Raw genomic sequence first — 13,768 nt, 5'->3', positions numbered from 1 at the left:
CCATAGTCATTGCTAGGAGAGTCTCTTCTTGTATCTCTCATTGAGTTTTTTTCTTTGTGTGTTTCTCTTAAGTGGCCTTCTATCTCTACCACTTTGATTGTTCCTTAAGAACCTATTAAACTTTCTAGTTAACAAGACAATATCATCATTCTTTTCATCTTCATCACTTTATACAATCTTTTTGTCATCTCTTGAGGTTGCTTTAAGAGCAATACCTTTTATCTTCTTTTCTTTTTTTGATTCTTCCTCTCTTTCATTTTCATGCTTGAGGAATAACTCATAGGTGAGAAATGATCCAACAAGCTTATCTAGCGTAAAGGTATTTAAATTCCAACTTCCTCTATGGCTGTAATCTTAGGTCTCCATTCCTTAGGCAAGTTATACAACAGCTTCTTCACTAGTTGTGAATTTGGGAAGTGTTTTCCAAAAGCTTTTAACCCAACCACAATATTTTTAAATCTATTATACATTTGGGTTATTGTCTATATTTCCTTCACCCTAATAAATCATAGTCATAAGTAAGTAATCCTATTTTTGACTCATTGACTTAAGTTGTACCCTTATGTAATGTTTCTAGAGTGTCCCATATCTTGTTTGCATTTTAACACATGGACACTCTATTGAACTCATTGAGTCCTAATGCACAATATAAAGTATTGATAGCTTTAGCATTTGTTTGCAGAAGCTTTTTGTTTCTATCATCCTAATCTTTCCTAGGCTTTAAAATTAACTTATCGTCTACGATCTTAGAATGACATGAGAACCCCTTCTAAAATAACAGTCCAAACTTCTATATCATTGGCTTGTATAAACATTTCCATCCTATTCTTTCAATAAGAATAATTTTCACCATTAGATAAGGGAGGTCATACCATAGATTGTCTCTCACCTAAGTGAGTAGTTGTAAGATGAATTACCATGGCTTTGAGCTAATAAAGATCTTTACTCAAGGTGTTTAAACCTACAAAATTGAGACTAAAGCTCTAATACTAATTGTTAGTTTAGTTAGTTCAAAGGTAAAACCTCAAGAAGTGGGGTGAATTGAGTATTTTAAAAATATTTTTAAACCCCTTTTGCAGAACACAAACTCCTTTGCACTACAAAAATGAAAAACCATTTATGACCGAGCAATAAATGTTATAAAAGTCCTTTGGTGAGTTGATTGAAAAATGGGTTGCAAGTGAAAGCACAAAGATAAGAGTTTTAATAAACACAAAGGACACACAATATTTATAGGGGTTCAGTCTCGATGCCTACATCTTCTCCCTTGGCTCACCAAGTAATTTGAAATCCACTATGAAAATACTTTTTTAGGCTTAAGCATAACCTTTACAACAATGCCTTTTTTGGGCTTAAGCATAACCCATACAATGCCTTTTCATGAAAGTAAGCATAACTCTTACAATGCCTTTTCAAGGAGCAAGCACAATTTCTCTACCTTTTCACAAGCTAAGGTATAACCTATCAACACTACCTTTTCAAGAGTTAAGGTATAACCACTCTAAACACTCTACCTTTTCAAGGATAAAGTATAACCTTTACAAGGATTACAAGGATGACGAAGTGTAAATTCAATAATACCTCTAAGTGGGTTGAATACAATCAATGAATATAAGAGAGGATGAAGGCTTAACAAAGGAGTAGTAGAAATTTCAACTCAATGATTCAATGATGAGAAACACTTAACTTAAATAGTGAGGAAGAGTGGATTTTCTCTTTCAATCTTCACTTTTTCTTGAAATATTTCCTCTTAGTGTACTCTCTCATGAAAATAGGTGCAACCTTCCTTTTATATGTGAGAACCTTGTTCTAGTCCTTTGAGGGTTGGAATTAAAATTTTGGCTATTAAACTTGTCCTTTGGTGGCTTGTTTGATATAAGGTCTCGATACTTGTGATTTGAGCCTCGATACTTTCAATCCCATTCTCTACTGATGTCTTGATACTTTAGATGCCTGTCTCGATACTTCTTCTTCCTTAATGACTCCCAAACTAAACCTTGTCGCAATACATCTTTGGTGTGGTTAAGATACATAATAGCTTGCTCTCTAGAAAATCATTTATGGAGATGTAGTCTCGGTACTTGACAAGCTAGTCTTGATACTTGCGCACTTGACCTCTTAAAATCTTAGGCTTTGGAAACAAGGTCTCGATACTATGTCAAGGTGTCTAGATACTTTGATAGTTCATCTTTGGAATATGATGTTTGAAGGTGAAGTCTTGATACTTGGAAGCTTGAGTCTGTATACTCTTTGACTTCTTCTTTAAAATCTGAAGGTTGAAAGCAAGGTCTCGAGACTTTGAATTTGTGTCTCGATACATTGATACTTACTTTCTGGAATTCTGCTCTTCTGAGAAGATGTCTCAATACATAATGTCCAAATCTCAATACTTCAATACTTGTCCTTTGGAATTTTGGTCTTCCAACTCATGGAGTCTTGACACCCTCTAGACTTGTCTCAATACACCTTCTTCCTTAGGCTATTTCTTGAGGCATTCAAAACTTATAGTCTCGATACCCTCATGTGAGGTCTCGATACTTCGAGTTAGTTTAAGCATCTTTCAAGGTATTTTGAACTCAAGTACTTAGCCTATTTTTCAACCAAATTGCTTAGGGGTTTTTATAAAGTCCTAATGCATCTATAAGCTCATATTTTGATCATTAACCTTTTATCATATTAAAATAAGGATCAATCATAAATCTAACATTTTTAATCTATTTAAATATACGTATAAGCATATTGCATTTAACATATAAATAAACATATAAGCATATTACATTACCATATAAAAATAAAATATTTTTTCATTAAAAGAAATGCACAAATTTAAAACCAATTTTAACATTTATAATATAATTAAAAAGAAATAATTATATAATTTTATTTTTTATTATCATGCAATTAATAGTTAATTGATATTTTTTAATTCATATGGTTTTATCAAGTATATAATAATTAAATATTTTGAAAATGTTATTTAATCATATATTTATTTTCTTTAATTAAGTGTATATTTTTGTGCGACACTTATTTTTTTTATTTAATAAGAATATTTGTATATCATTTTATTTTTTACTCTTTTTTCTTTTTTTTTTCTTTTTTCTTTCCTTCACTGGATTAAAATAAAATAAGGCCTAAGGGCCTTTTCGGCTGACAAAAGTGTTTGCAAATTAAGGTGCCTTAGGAACCTTGCTTTTATTTTATGCAATAGATGTATAGTAATAATGGGTGTACTAAAAAGTGATTAATAATAATAATGAGGAGGAGGAGGATCTCAATTCTCAACTCATTAAAAACTAGTCTAAATTAAAAACTAATTTTTTAAAAATTACTAATGAAAATAAAATATTAAACAAATGTCGTAATAATATGTAGACTAATGAATTTTAATAATGACATGTCATAATCATATGTCGTAATAAAATATTATCTTTAGAAAAAAAGAAAAAAACATTTTTTTTTACTAGTAAGGACAAAATATTAAGCCAAATTAGAGCTCTCCCACCACAGGTGCAATTTCTCTCGCATTGGAATGTTAGTTTTTACCGGCTAAAAACTGTGGCGACGTTATTCAATCAATGAACTGCCGTATCTGTTTGTCATTATGCCGAAAATATGAGGGCCATTAATTAAAATATTGTATATGTGTATCATCAATGCAAAGAAACAAAACGTTGCATGCCTTGTGAATGTCGTTGAAATCTCAAGCAGTTAAGTACCGAAACAGTTGACTAGTACCTTGAGCTTTTTTTCGTTATCAGGGACTACTGTATGTTGAAGTTGAGTCAGAAATAGTATAAACATATACCCAAATCCTACCTTAATCCGCCCAATTGTGATAAAAATTATAATGGAAAGGTCGAAGTGAAAAGCATAGCTATATAATTTTAAAGGGACGTTTGGTGTTTTACAATGTAATTACAGAGAATATAATTGTAAAGAATGTGATTATTAAAAAAATAACATTTATATTAAAAATGTGCTGATTAAAGTATTGAGAAGTAGGGTTTCATTTACAAACACTTTATAAGAAATATAATATTAAATTTCAAAATTAACCCCATGTGTATTAAAATGTAAGGTTTATATAATTGTATGTTTTTTATTTTAAATTTTTACATGATATCATCTGTTAAGTAAATTTTTAATCTCCTATATTTTATTTTTATTTATTATAATAAAACTTTAGTTTATATTATATATCTATTGAAAGGTATATTTTTATTATTGCCAAAAAGCAATAAGCTAAAAGTGTAGCTTATTAACTTATTAAGTACATAAAGAGAAAGAAAAAGCCCCATAACATCTAATAAAAGCTATACTTGGGGATATCTACCTCTCTCAAATACAAATTACTGCTTCTCTATGTGCACAAAATATCATCCCATGGCGAGCTGTCCAAAATTAGTGCAAAATTTAGTTTATATATGACATAAAAAAAGGAAATATATAAAAAATTGACTATTAAACTTGATAAGAATAAATTATTCTTTAATACACTGATATTGGTTGAACTTCAATTATCAATTGGAAAATGAATAATGCACATCAAATGGTCAAGCAATTTGCTAAAACAATTGGAAAACAATCCAAGTGTAGAACCCGTCCATCATTAAACACCACGATAAGAAAATTATAAAACATAGATGTGAATTCCTTGAGAGCTTAATTGAAAATAAAAAACCAAAGTTAGTTTACATAAACAATAAAACAGAGCTAGCATTCTCCCAACAAATAAGCAAACATCAACTAAGGTAAATCCTTTTTAATATTAATTAGAAAATAATTTTTTATTTTTTTGCTATTTTGAAAAATTTAAAATATATTCTTACTATTTTGAAAAATTCTTAAAGTATTAAAAATGGAAATAATTCTTTTTTGAAAAAAAAAGACCAAAAGTGATTTTTTTTTTTTGTGAAAAAATATCTGAAAGTAAAAAAGAAATATTTTTTATGTTTAAAAGTTTATTAAAAATTACAAAGAGGAAATAATTTTTATAATTTAAAAAATTATGAGCATAAAAAAGAATATTTTCTATTTTTTTAAAAAAATTCTAAATATATTTTTTATTTTATGGATTTTCTAATGTTTTACATTTTTTTAAATATAAAAATAATTTCTATTTTTTATCATTCTAGATGTTTTAAACAATTAAAAATGATTTTTGGGTTTTTAAAAATTTAGAATTTCTAAAAGTAAAAAAATATTTTTATGTTTTTCAAATTTTATAGTTTTTTTCCAAAATTTAAAATTATTTTCTATTTTTTTATTTTTGAAGTGATAAAAATTAAGTTTTGAAATATTATTGATAGATTGTCTATTTTCTTATATAAATTGTAGATGTTATACTTCATTATGTTTATAACTAATATGTGTAAATTCATCAAAAAATTATTATATTAATTTACCATAAAAGACTTTTCCTTTGTTTGATAATATTTGAAAATGTCAAATAAAAGAAGGTAAGTTATGTTAAAAGGGGATTTTTTTTTTATAATTTTTTCAAATGAAGAATGGTAGAAATGTCAAATCAAGTTTGATATATTGCAAAGTAAGTTGCAATCTAAGATTGCAATGATTTTTCAATACAATCACATTACATTCATAAGCTGTAATATAATTATATTGTAATTTTACATTAAGTTAATTTGTTTTAAAATAACGACTGCAATGTAATTTAATTAGATACATTGTAGAGAATATGAGTGTACATCCCTCGTACCAAACGACACCTAAAAACTTCAGAATTTATTGAGAATTTCATAATTTACGGCAATCGAATGTTGTCTATAAATTGCTAATTGCTAATTTTTGCAGCAGACCACTCATTTCCGGTATTAACACCTTGGGGTTCTGCCTAGTTATGCATTACTGACAGATTCTAGAAATTTGGTGAATGGTAGGCAATTGAGGATGGAACCTTGGAATTACCCCACTATTTTCGCAAATTAAAGAAGCTTGTGATGAGATTTTATCAGATATTATAAGTTCTGAACGCAATTTTTCTCATGATTATGGATGACATTCGACCCTTGGCATTAATTTGGTCAGTAGAACCTAACCACCCAGGAAATCCATAAAACATTATTTGATATCACAGTCAAGGATAAGGTTAGATAGGAAGGTACATCGTGTACCCCAAACTGAGGTGGAATTGAGTTGTTGGTTGTTGAGCGATTGATATATCCAACCATAAGCTCTCAATTAATTCCAGTCCTCAACTGTCTAGGTCAGGTCAAACCCATCTCATTGTTTCATAAATAACCTGTGATATATATCATACCGACGCTCCAACGTTACTTTGTTTAGTTTACACGAGAAAGAATAAAATAAAATTATTCTTTATATCTATTACAAGGAAAAGGGTTCATTGATGTTATTTATTTCTTTCATCCTAAAAGTTATTAGTATATGGTTTGATAAAGTTGAAATTTTCTTACTTTATTTATATATTAAAAATAAACAAAGATACTCTCAAAAAAAAATTTTGGTTAAGTTGTTAACTACGCTTTTGACCCCTTTAACACTTTTTAACTAACTCTACTCAAGGTAACTGTTCTAATAGAAACTCAAGTCAAACCAAATAGGCTCAAAATAGTAACATGTGGATTATATAGAAATTCAATATATATATATATATATATATGAGATTGAATGTAAGAAAATTGGCTTTGTATTTCCATTTCACAATAATGTATTTATGGTACAAAAAGTAAATGATAAGACAAATTTGAAATACAAATAGTTACAGATAAAATAGTTATCAAAATTCTAATTTAGATAAAACTTATCTCATCTTAGGTTTTGAATATATCATCATTAATGCTTATTGTGTCATTCTTTTTGCCTGTCTCTTGTTCTTGGATTGAGTTTTATCTACGTGTTGATTGAGCTTTATCTGCATGTTGTTCTGTCATCCTTTGTGTTCATTTTTTGTTCTTGGATTGAGCTTTATTTGCATGTTTTGTAAACTATTGCTATTCGTAACTCTGATATGCTCCGCAAGATGGAGGCCCATTAGAGACTCCAATCTTGGGTAGAAAGAATTGAAACCTTGCTTTGGTTAGAGGTTTAGTGAGTGCTTTTTCTAGCAGTAGATGTGATGTTGCCCCTGTTCAACTTTTCTTTAACCAAAAAAAAAAAAAAAATCTAAATATAGATGTTTTATCTTCGTATGAAAGATTGGGTTTCCAAAAGTGTGACACTTATGTTATCACAGTACATAGTGGGAGAATTAGGCAAAACTATCTGAAATTCTTGAAGGAAAGATTGAATCCATGTTGCTTCTGCAATGACAATTGCAATAGCTCGATATTCAATTTCTAAGAAGACTTGACTACTGTCTTATGTTTCGTTGGAACTCCAAGAGATTGGAGTACCATTATAAAAAAAAAAAGAGATTTACTGATAGAATATTCTATCAGTAAAGCGTTAGAATTCATCAGTGTTCTAATACACTGACGAAAGTACCGACAAAAAATTCTGTTGGCTCATGGGCGGAAATACCCTTGTCAATAATGTTCATTTCGTGGGTGGCGGAACAATCTGCTGCAATATTTTCGAACAAAATATTCTGTCGAGCATTCTGTCAATAAATTAACCAATCTATCACTGGGAAGAGTGGTTGATGATGAAACTATTTCGTCGATAGTTTATCGGCAAAATTCTTGATGGGGTAGTCGATGGATTAGTGAAAACCTCATCTACATATTCCAGCAGTGAAGAGTGTAAATCCTTCAGCAAATATCTAACGCCAATTAAAAAATATATTTTTAAACTTTAAAACGTAATGTTAAAAATTTAAAAACTACACGAAGTAAATTTTTTTTTAAATATTACAAACATGTAAAAATATTAATGAATAAAAACATGAAAACAAATTGTATTATTTTTAATTGATACTATTTTTATTACAATCAGTTAAAAATAAAAAGCCAAAAACGTATAAGTATATGAAGGGTAAAATTGAAAAATAAATATAAATCGATCTACTAACATCATCCCTTCATCGAAGGGCTCACCGACCACTCTAATGAAGATTCGACATGAATTACTAACCACATCATGCAATTGAGGATCTGCTAGAAGCTAAACTTGAACTTCATTAAACGCTAGAGTAGTCCAATGTCCCTATGTTTATAGTTTTAGTATCCGGAAACTAACCTATGGAAGAAGCACTCATTTTGAAAGGAAAAAAAGACAAAAACAACATAACACGTAGTTTGGTAAAGAACTCATTCTATAAAGTTTGTCTTTTTTCCATTCTAAAATTTCAATACCAACAACTCGTATATTCTATATGGACTTGACCTACCTACCCCAAATTATTTAATAAATAGGAAATTCATAACAATATATTCAATTCTTACTTGTTAAATAATCCCAAGTAAGCTGGTCAAGTCCATTGAATCTACGAGTGACGAATTGTGCTATACTCCCTGAAGGGGAACTCGAATATTCCATGAACTTGACCAACGTAACCAATGTCGGCAACTTGTACATTGCAAGCAATGACGAATTCAAAATTTTGAATAAAGGGTGGTTAAAGAGTAATTATAAGGGTAATATATATATTTTATATATATATATATTAAGTTTTATACTTATAATAATAATGAAAATTAAAAATTGAGCAGTCTCTAATTGCAAGAAATATTGCAATACCGATTGCTTATATATTCTATAGACTTGATCAACTGACCTAAATTAAATTCAATTTGTGGTTGGTTGGTTAAGTCTATGTAATATCTAAGTCACAAGTTTTACTATACTCTCTAAACAAACAATAGTTTTGAATAAGTCTTAAATGAAATGATCTAAACAGAGATTGCAAGCCATAAGTAATTTGATGAATCATTCCACAAACAAACAATAGTTTTAAATAAGTTCATACTTAAGGAGTTTAGTGTTAATGTAAGCCTTGCAAGCAAATTGGTTTCGTGCTCGTAAAACACTACATTAATTAATCATATTTTATGTTAAATATATTATGGATATTTTATATAATGTATGAGAAATTTCTTTATCCATGAGTTTATTTATAAAGAGTTATGAGAGACTTATATAGATAAAGTCCTTGGAACATAATGACCTTGTAAACAAATTATAAAGGTTATAATTATGAGATTCTTATACATCAAAGTCTTGTTCCTATATATGTTCTTGGTCATTGTATTGTCAAGCATAAGGGCATTGACAATGCTCGAAGGCTGGTACATGCTAAGGCTCCTTACTTTGAAAGTAAACAATTGATCTCACAAGTTGAAGTATGTAAGACACTTGGGGATAGTATGTGGGTGCTTGTTAAGGAACAAGTTCATTGAACTCGCTATGAGAGTTCCATTTAGTATTTTACTCTAGTGTCTATGAAAATACTCTCATTTGTTAGTAGTGTAAGTAATTCTTAGACTTGTGACACCAAGTCATTTTGTATGTGAATTGTCATGTTTTGATTTTACTTCTATGGGGTCTGGAGGCAACCAGATGCCTAAATAGGGTGCTTTGGATGTTGCATGAAGCATGAAGATGAATGGGTAATCTAGAAAGGATTCATCACCCCAAGTGATTTGAAAAGGATATATCTCATTTGCTCTTGGCTTATATTGATTAAAAGTCTTTGACCAAGGTAATCTTGATAGATCAATATGAAAGCTTCAGGATTAATATGGATAAGTTAAAAATTAGACACCGAGTCAAGCTTTCTATCTATCTAAGATATATGATGAAATGATCAAATTACATTGAGATACTGTACACTAAAAAGTTAGTCAAATTATATTGATTCTCTTAACAACTAGGTGATCATGATGTATAACTAGATGCCGCTCATGATTTATAAATATAAATATAAATTCTGAATTGAATTAATTATATTTATTGCCAAAATTTTAGGCACCTAATAGGTCACACACATAAAGTGAATTGTCAAAATTAATTTGATTTCAATTGGATGTGATCTAATTGATTTTATAGAGACTTAATCCAATTAAATATTAGGCTAAATCAAATATGATTTGACGGAGCATTAAACAAAGGCCCAATTAGCCCATACATTTTATGATCCTTGTTGGGTATGAAGTAAGTCAATTCACTCTATAAAAGAATCTTTTAGTTGCCTCTTAAACGTACGAAAAAGTTCTATTTTATTTTCTTATGTGTTGAGATAGAATCATAACCAAAAAGAGAGAAATACAAGGGAGATCAAAGTTGAAAGTTAGCTAGCATAATCTTTGGCTTAAGGATTCACACACTTTTAGTGAAGAGATTTTGGCAAATCACCGTGTGTATTACCATTAAAGGCATAACAATTGTTATGCTATGGTTTGATGAGTCTTAGTTGATGTACAAAGTAAAAAACAAAAGGCCAAGGAGGACTCCACCAAAGAAAGCAAACATCAAACTTTCAAGTATGTCGAAATATTTCTCTTGTGATTTTTTTAGATTAGTTTCAATTAAAGTGATATATAGGTTAGGAGATTAAAATTTTAATAATATTCCACTGCGTATGATCACCTTAGCATGATTTGAATCTCCTTCACTTAATAATTGAGTCTTGAAAGAGTATAACCATTTGTTTTTGGATACCTTCTAAGATATTTGCAGCCTCACAATCCATAAGGCATTTAGAATAAATTGATAAATCACAATAGCTTAATCATATACAATGAACTTTCTAATCATAGATGCTGGACAAAAAGCATTTATTTTATATAATATTCGAGTGCGTTTCTATTCGATTGGCTAATTTAACTAACGTTTAAATTGATTTAAATTAGGAAAATTAATTTGCTTATTACTATGATCCTAATTTTTATGGTTCACAAATTGAAAAAGATAGTTCACCCACTCACACCAAAGAAAAAAAAAAGAGAACTTTTCAATGACTAGTGAAATTTTCGATAAAATGTGAATGGGATGTGATTAAAGGCTAAGGAAAAAACATTATTGTCAAATGTTAAGGCTTATCTCATGCATATTACGACTTTAAATTGCTATACAATTTCATGAAAGCAATATCTTTCCGTACAAAGTTCATCAATGAGTGGTCTTGAAACTATTGGTTTTTAACAAATAAGGTTTGGATTTGGAAAATATGATTTTTATGAGTAACATTTTTCTCATTCACTTTGGTATAATACAAAGTAAATATAAAATTTTTTCACTTGATTCATGGTATATAAATGATTTGATTTGGTTTAAAAAGTCTAACTTAATTATCATTAATATATACAAAGATTGCATATTAGTCTATTTGCTGTTCATCAATAAGTAATATTCCCATAATAGCTTGATATTCCAAATCCAGATTTATTACTAACCTATATATATATATATATATATATATATATATATATATATATATATATATAGTANAATTTCCATAACCTATATATATATATATATATATATAATATATATATATATGTTTATAAGTGGAAGAAGGGGGGATTCAAATCATGTTATTTAGACAGGGAAACTATGCACCAACCAATAAGCTAAAAGCTCGAGCACATATATATATATATATTAAAAAGTACTAAGCTATATGTTGATCATTAGAAAATTCTATGTAATTAAAAAAAGTCACAAATGCTGTGCTTTGGGAAGACCAAGAGGAAGTGAAAGAGTCAGCGTTCTCAAACTTTATATTTTGATGTGGTTATTGGGTGGGATATCTATTGATCTAAAATAATGCATGGAAGAATCATTAAAAGCATAATCATCTACCTTTAAACTTTATGATGGGAATGGGATGGATTCTAAATTACTCTTTTGATGTTAATGAGGCCGCCTTTAAAATTCTTTAAATCTCTACCTAATCCTTCATGCCAAATGAGCAAGTGTTAATTAACTTGTTAGGTATGATTAAAAGAAAAAAGGTAGACAATTTAAAGTAAAAAAGATTGATTATTTAAAGCAATATCTTAAATTTGTATATTCTTGAAGTTGGATAATCATTGTTTAATTCTTATTGATATTTTAACATTCATATGCCAAGATTAGTATGTTAGTAGGTTGATATATTCCTATGTACTAAATAAAGTCTTTCTTTATTTCTTATCTTCCAACAAAAAAAACAGAGAAAAATTTAAAAAGGAAATGTATAAATGACAAGGTGAACACTGAGCACTGATAAATGCATTGATTTTTGTGCATACTCAAAGTTTAATGACAGGGGATAAAAAGAGCAACAACAATTTTCACACCATATATTAATCAAAGGAGAAAACAATAAGAATAACAAGGACGCCACAAAATGGCAACAACAAGACACCAATTCAGCCTTGCAGAAGAAAGGAAAAAAAAAAACAGAAACAAATTCCAAAAAATAAAAAAATTCAATCTAATCTAAAGTTCTGCGTCACATGGTACCTTGTCGAAATGCTTGTACCATGAAAAGTGCATCGTCATTGAAGAACACATTATCCTTAGAATACCATGACCAGACTTCCATATACCTACCTTAAAGACTTAACATATTTCAAATACAAATATTCAATTAACAACTGATTTGCATCCTTTTACCCCTTTCTTTTTATTGTTAAATTTAGTTTGAAGTTGGTAGGGGTTACTTAGATTGGTTGTTTCAAAGCATGTTTATCATATGGAATTTTTTTCTGTCTTCTAAGATTTGTTATAAGGTTGGGCATTACTCAATTTACTTATTGCTAACTACATTTGTGACATTATGTTTATTTTTTTGATAAACATCTAAACTGATTGTACAAAATTACGTAGTATTCTAAGATTCACATTATGAATTGGCAAGCCAATTCATTTTCATTTGTTACGTGTATATTTTTTCTCAACAAAATAAAAGTTCACATTCTTTCATAATTTATAAAGTATATATATACGCATATTGCCAAAACCAGTACAAGAGAGATATTCCCTTGAAGGCAACACAAGCTATACTAAGCACACAATAACAACTAAGCAGATATTACCAAACAAGCAAATAATACAGCCAAGCATACAAGCTACCAAAACCAGCCATAATAACATAATAAAATGAAGCAAAGTGGAAGGAAAAATACTTGGGCCAGCGGCAGTCAACACACTTGGCAGCTAGATTACAAATCTGTGATGGATCTGGGTTCAAATCGATGGAATCGGTGGCGGGGAGGGTGGGTTTGGCGACGAAGGGGTTGATTCGGCAATGGGTGACGTCTAACCAAACTTCAATCGGCAGTGAAAGGGGTAAAGAGGGTGGGTCGGGAGGCTCGAGGAAAGGTAGATAGAAGAGAAAAAGCAGGAGGGGGAAATGGGGAATAAGGGTTTTAATAATTCTATTTTATAAAATTATTGTCTCATTTTGCTATTAAAAGTTAGGTAAATTTTTGAGTTTAGATAAAGATTTAGTTTATGTTTATTTAGTTATTTTATTTTATGTTATTTTTATGTTTGTTTATTTTAGTTTCATTATTATTTATTCGTTTGTATTTTTGTATAGGATTTTAAGGAATAAGATTTCAAATTGGTGAAGAAAACTGATTAAAAGATTAAGGCTCTGATTGTACATGTAGTATTTCGAGTATAACCTCCACTCTAGTTGTCCAAATGACATGATTCTTAAACTAGTGGAAAGGTAAGACACAAAGCTACAATTATCATGCAAATCACTTTGCCGAGTTTTGTCTTAAAGATAGAGAAAAATGCATTGGAATTTGATGGAATGCAATAGTCAGCAATAGAAAACATGAAGCTAGGCCAACCGCCGTTGTATGGAGGGGTTGTGCCATGGCATCGAGAGGAAAAATCTGAAAAA

At 29.4% G+C, this 13,768-nt stretch overlaps 1 long non-coding RNA gene across 1 annotated transcript; it reads right to left on the bottom strand.

Moving 5' to 3' along the window:
- LOC108660595 lies at positions 7,235 to 13,269 on the bottom strand. The gene is made up of 2 exons (XR_001926387.1): positions 13,038 to 13,269; positions 7,235 to 7,703 (listed from the first exon to the last, which is right to left on the bottom strand). It is a non-coding gene; the product is annotated as an uncharacterized LOC108660595 (long non-coding RNA).

This window comes from Theobroma cacao, chromosome 2, assembly GCF_000208745.1.
Source record: "Theobroma cacao cultivar B97-61/B2 chromosome 2, Criollo_cocoa_genome_V2, whole genome shotgun sequence".
NCBI lineage: Eukaryota > Viridiplantae > Streptophyta > Magnoliopsida > Malvales > Malvaceae > Theobroma > Theobroma cacao.
Note: the sequence above shows the minus strand (reverse complement) of the source record. Positions and strands in the feature narration are given on the sequence as shown.